Raw genomic sequence first — 6,000 nt, 5'->3', positions numbered from 1 at the left:
TCTGACCAGAACTGTTTAGTATTTCCAACCTTTTAACATTCTTCACAGACGAGTCTCCTATATCCTATAACACAGCACACTTAGGGCCTTTTCCAAACCAACCCCTACACACTCCCCCTCCGTCAGAAGTCACACTCACAGCTGAATGAAGTCCCCTCCATCCAGGTGGAGGGTAGAAATACAGCAGCAGGCTTTGGGACAAACTTCACTCTCTCAGGTGGAAACAGGAAGTGTGTGTTACCATGGTTACTCAGCGGCATCCTGGGGGAACGGCTTATTATTAATGTACGTAATACATTCTGTAAAAGTTATTGTCGATTATTTTTCTCTAGTAAATTTATATTAGCGTACACTTATAGCAAAACGATCAGATGGAGCCCATATTCTTTATTGTAATTCATAATGTAATGTTTAGTTAATTTATTATAATATCAAAGAACAGGTTGTCTTCAATGAAAGCACAGACAAGGAGACTATAAATGAACATAACAGCAGCAAAACGTTTATTTTTTTTGTTTTAGCCTAAATTAAGTTTTACAAAGAAATCAAAAGTAAAACAATGATAAATAAATAACAGTGAGAAGTTGTCTGCAACATCATTTAATATTCTTTAGTTTTTGCAACAGTCCCTTTAAATATAAAACACAATGAAATAAACACGTCAACAGAAGGAAGAAAAGAAGAGGAGGCTTTTATTTGATACTTTAAAACAATAAACATGTGAAGTTGTTAACGTCTGTATGATGATATTAAATGTCCATCTTAGTTGGAGCAGTGTTTTGGTTTGTTCAAACACTTACACACGGAACTTACTTTTGTACAGGTCACTCCTTCCGTGACTAGCGGACGCAATAGGCGTTACACGTGATCATCAAGTGGTCATCGGTGCAGACTCGCTGGTGGAGGGTTTTATGGCCCACTACCACTCCCCGCTAAGTGGTTTGAGACGGACTTAATATGGCGGGCCCTCCGCGTGGACGCGGAAACGGAGGGGTAGTGGGTAGGGCTAGGGTGTAGTGGACGATTTGAAAAAGACCCTCAGTTACTTCATTAAACGTGAACAACGCATGCTGGCCACTCAGCGCAACGCACAATTCAACCAGTAGGTGTCAGTAAATGTACATAAAATTGCACAACCTTTCATTTCCTGTAATTATAATCAACAGCGTATACAAGGAAATAATTTTCTGCTACAGCTGCAAATATCTAGTAATATTTTCCATTTTTGCCAATGGCGTTACCAACAATCCCTATTGAATATAGGCCTGCTAGACATTTTAGTCATTAACTATCTTACACAGAGATTAATGGCAAAATAATTTATGGCACTTACTTTACTAATGTTATGTTATTTTTTTGGAGAAACATAGAAGACCTGAAAGATTTTTCAGATGTTTTAAAATGTTTGTATATAAATGGACTGTTTTTAAAAAATAAATTTAAAATACATACAACATACAAGTCTCACATAAATCAGCTTTAATAAATAGTTTGTAAAAAAAAATAAAAAATTTAACAGTGCATTTTGTTGACATGTACAGTGTATCAAGTTTTCAATCATCCATGATAAAACTCAATTCATCAATTGTTTTGGGAGATAACTCTTTCCAAGATGCACATGTTCCTTCATCTAATGTAAGGTGCTCGAGTCCTTTACATTATGCTCTTCTGTTAGCATTTTGGTCCATCTTTACTTACTCATTTCAAAAAGACCTATTTTTGATTTGAAATGACTTTACAGGATCTCGTTTAGAAAATAAAGCTATGAATAAATAACAATTTCATAATCAACATGTTTCAAAATGATTTGTTGACTGTTTCTTTTTTGTATCATAGTGCTTTTGCTGTTTTTTTAGACAACAATAAAGAAGACAACATTAGAGCAAGTTATTAGGGTAAATGTTTTCAAAGAGCAAATACCTTGTATCATATGGCACCGTTTTCTGATATTCCCAGAGTTTTACAGACAGTGTTATATTGTTTCGCTGAAAATTATAGTAATGATTCAGTAGACCAGTAGAGTAGTTAATTCTTTATGGCCCAGGATCTTAGACTATCCCTAACATACATTTTCAGATTCAAAAGACATACCCAATTTATTATAATAAAAGTGCTTGTGAAAGTTCAATTAAAAACTTAGCTCATCTTAAGTAAAAAAGTGATGAATGTTAGACATAACAACTAAAACTTTGTTTTCATACCAGTAATGGCAGTCATGTCACATTGTAATCTAGATGGAAAATCAGTGCTGAAACTATTGCTGGTTTGACAGTAAACGTGAAATCACTACCAGGCAGACTGCAGTGATGAGACTGATCTTGTGACTTATTCCACCTGAAGCTGTAAACTAGGAGAAAATAAAACGTTAGCCAAATATACAGCAGTGAATATCTATATATTTTGATAAGTTTGATCTGAGTATTGCTTACATTGGCCATCGACAGTGATAGAGCTTGTTTCAATGTCAAAACCACTGATATTTGGAGATGCTATGATTAAAACTTGCCCAATCTGAGTGGCATTAGGAACAGACATGCTATTAAATGCAAGGCTAACGTCATTGATAACGGATCCATTTCTGTAAAGGGAGAAGAAAATAACATAATTTGACATACAAGATTAAGCAAATACTCTTAAATTGAAACTTGTTCAATCAAGACAGTACCTGAAGCCTCGCACTCTCAAGAACCTAAATGTGGATGGGAATGCCCTTCGATACGGAAGTTCAAGCTGCAGAAAGAAATAAAAATGCATATATTGATTGCCATAGCAAATCAAATCATTTTCAACAATGGGGACAATCTAGTTTCTTGAGTACTGAAGATTTTAATTGTGATGCCTGAGACGTACCTGTGATGTAATCAGTCTAGATCGACTCTGAAAAGCTTGTGATGTATTATCCAACAAATCATTTGTAAAGGTGGACTGAGTAGATCTGAAAGTCAAATTTACTGAAGTAGTTGGTGCTGCAGTTGTAGGTACTGCAGTAGTGGGGGCAGCAGTGGTGGGTGCTGCAGTTGTCGGTACTGCAGTGGTGGGTGCTGCAGTGGTGGGTGCTGCAGTTGTCAGTGCTGCAGTGGTTGCTGCTACAGTTGTCAATGCTGCAGTGGTGGCTGCTACAGTTGTCAGTGCTGCAGTGGTAGGTGCTGCAGTTGTGGGTACTGCAGTAGTGGGGGCAGCAGTGGTAGGTGCTGCAGTAGTGGGTGCTACAGTGGTCGGTGCTACAGTGGTGGCTGCTACAGTTGTGGGTGCTACAGTTGTAGGTGCAGCAGATGTAGTTGCTGCAGATGTGGGTGCTGCAGTTGCAGGTGCTACAGTGGTAGGGGCTGCAGTGGTGAGGGCTGCAGTTGCCGGTGTTGCAGTGGTAGGTGCTGCAGTTGTGGGGGCTGCAGTGGTGGGTACTGTAGTAGTGGGTGTTGCAGTTGTCGGTACTGCAGTTGTGGGGGCAGCAGTGGTAGGTGCTCCAATGGTTGGTGCTACAGTGGTGAGTGTTGCAGTTGTCAGTGCTGCAGTGGTGGCTGCTTCAGTTGTGGGGGCTATAGTTGTAGGTGCAGCAGTGGTAGGTGCTGTAGTTGTAGGTGCTACAGTTGTGGGTGCAGCAGTGGTGAGGGCTGCAGTTGTAAGTGCGGTAGTGGTAGGTGCTGCAGTGGTGGGTACTGTAGTGGTGGGTGTTGCAGTTGTCGGTACTGCAGTAGTGGGGGCAGCAGTGGTAAGTGCTACAGTGGTGAGTGTTGCAGTTGTCAGTGCTGTAGTGGTGGCTGCTACAGTTGTGGGGGCTATAGTTGTAGGTGCAGCAGTGGTAGGTGCTGTAGTTGTAGCTGCTACAGTTGTGGGTGCAGTGGTGGTGGGCACTGCAGTTGTAGGTGCTGCAGTTGTGGCTGCTGTAGTTGTAGGTGCTGCAGTGGTAGGTGCAGCTTTTGTTTGTGCTGCAGTTGTGGCTGCTACAGTTGTAGGTGCTGCAGTGGTGGGTGCAACAGTTGTAGGTGCTGCAATGGTGGGCGCAGCGGTGGTGGGCACTGCAGTGGTAGGTGCTGCAGTTGTGGGGGCTACAGTTGTCAGCACTGCAGTAGGAGGTGCTACAGTTGTAGGTGCTGCAGTGGTGGGTGCAGCGGTGGTGGGCACTGCAGTGGCAGGTGCTGCAGTTGTGGGGGCTACAGTTGTAGGTGCTGCAGCGGTGGGTGCAGCAGTGGTGGGTGCTGCAGTTGTGGCTGCTGTAGTTGTAGGTGCTGCAGTTGTGGGTGCTGTAGTTGTAGGTTCTGCAGTGGTAGGTGCAGCTGTTGTTTGTGCTGCAGTTGTGGCTGCTACAGTTGTAGGTGCTGCAGTGGTGGGTGCAGCGGTGGTGGGCACTGCAGTGGTAGGTGCTGCAGTTGTGGGGGCTGCAGTGGTGGGTGCAGCAGTGGTGGGTGCTGCAGTTGTGGCTGCTACAGTTGTAGGTGCTGCAGTGGTGGGTGCAACGGTGGTGGGCACTGCAGTAGTTGTAGGTGCTGCAGTGGTGGGTGCTAGAGTTGTAGGTGCAGCTGTTGTTTGTGCTGCAGTTGTGGCTGCTGTAGTTGTAGGTGCTGCAGTTGTGGGTGCTGTAGTTGTAGGTGCTGCAGTGGTAGGTGCAGCTGTTGTTTGTGCTGCAGTTGTGGCTGCTAAAGTTGTAGGTGCTGCAGTGGTGGGTGTAGCGGTGGTGGGCACTGCAGTGGTAGGTGCTGCAGTTGTGGGGGCTGCAGTGGTGGGTGCTGCAGTAGTAAGCGCGGTAGTGGTGGGTGCTGCAGTTGTAGCTGCAGTTGTAGCTGCAGCGGTGGTGGGTGTGACAGTTGTAGGTGCTGCAGCGGTGGTGGGCGCTGTAGTTGTAGGTGCTGCAGTGGTGGGTGCTACAGTTGTAGGTGCTGCAGTGGTCGGTGCTACAGTTGTAGGTGCAGCTGTTGTTTGTGCTGCAGTTGTGGCTGCTACAGTTGTAGGTGCTGCAGTGGTGGGTGCAACAGTTGTAGGTGCTGCAGTGGTGGGGGCTACAGTGGTCAGCGCGGTAGTGGTAGGTGCTGCAGTTGTGGGGGCTACAGTAGAGGGTGCTGCAGTATTATGCGCGGTAGTGGTAGGTGCTGCAGTTGTAGGAGCAGCGGTGGTGGGTGCGACAGTTGGAGGTACTGCAGCAGTGGTGGGCGCTGCAGTGGTAGGTGCTGCAGTGGTGGGTGCTGTAGCTGTAGGTGCTGCAGTGGTAGGTCCTGCAGCTGTGGGGGCTGCAGTGGTGGGTGCTGCAGTATTATGCGCGGTAGTGGTAGGTGCTGCAGTTGTAGGTGCTGCAGTGGTGGGTGCGACAGTTGTTGGTGCTGCAGTTGTGGTCACATTTTGAGCTGCTGAGTTTGCAATAGCTGTTGAAATTTGAATTTCACAAATTAATTTAATATTATTACATCAATGTCAAAAAAATTTAGATTCTAGAAATGTGGCTGGTTCTCTTCAGTTGAAAAGAACCAATTTGAGTCCTTACAGTATCTATCAGCTTACCCAACAGAATCTAGGAAAGTGATGTTATCTGTCTCATCGTCATCTTTATTTTATTCAGTCTGTAAAAAATAATAATGCATTTTATCTAAAGGCACCTTTCAAAACACTCAAGGTCAGATAAAAACAGCAAAGTAACAATAAAAATTAATAAAATTAAGTTTACAATTGCAAAAAAATTAAGATTTGCGATATTTAGATGAAGTACAAAAAAATATATATCAGAAAAATAGCTACATCCTAATGTGTTTCTCTCATAATGTAATGTTTGTATCTCAGTGACAATATAATGCATGAATAATAATAAATACAAAAAAAAAAAAACAGTACTTTTTTTCTGCTTTGATCATTATGGTACAGTATTAGTATAATACTATGAGGCACATAGTTTAACCTGAATACATTATTAATACTTTCAAAAAACCTTTTAATTGCAAAATGTGTAATGAAGTTCTTACAAAATACTCCTACAATACTGCACTAACATTTATAAGTTTTGGAAAAAATGAATCT

The 6,000-nt window shown here is 43.1% G+C and overlaps 1 long non-coding RNA gene across 1 annotated transcript; it reads right to left on the bottom strand.

The window, feature by feature from the left end:
* Positions 1-1,853: 1,853 nt before the first annotated feature.
* Positions 1,854-2,970, bottom strand: LOC306841753. The gene is made up of 4 exons (XR_013781579.1): positions 2,851-2,970; positions 2,666-2,730; positions 2,430-2,578; positions 1,854-2,340 (listed from the first exon to the last, which is right to left on the bottom strand). It is a non-coding gene; the product is annotated as an uncharacterized lncRNA (long non-coding RNA).
* Between the last annotated feature and the right edge of the window lie 3,030 nt (positions 2,971-6,000).

The sequence above is a fragment of the Symphodus melops genome, assembly GCF_947650265.1.
Source record: "Symphodus melops genome assembly, chromosome: 20".
Classification (NCBI taxonomy): Eukaryota; Metazoa; Chordata; class Actinopteri; order Labriformes; family Labridae; genus Symphodus; species Symphodus melops.
This window is presented reverse-complemented; position numbering and strand designations above follow the sequence as displayed.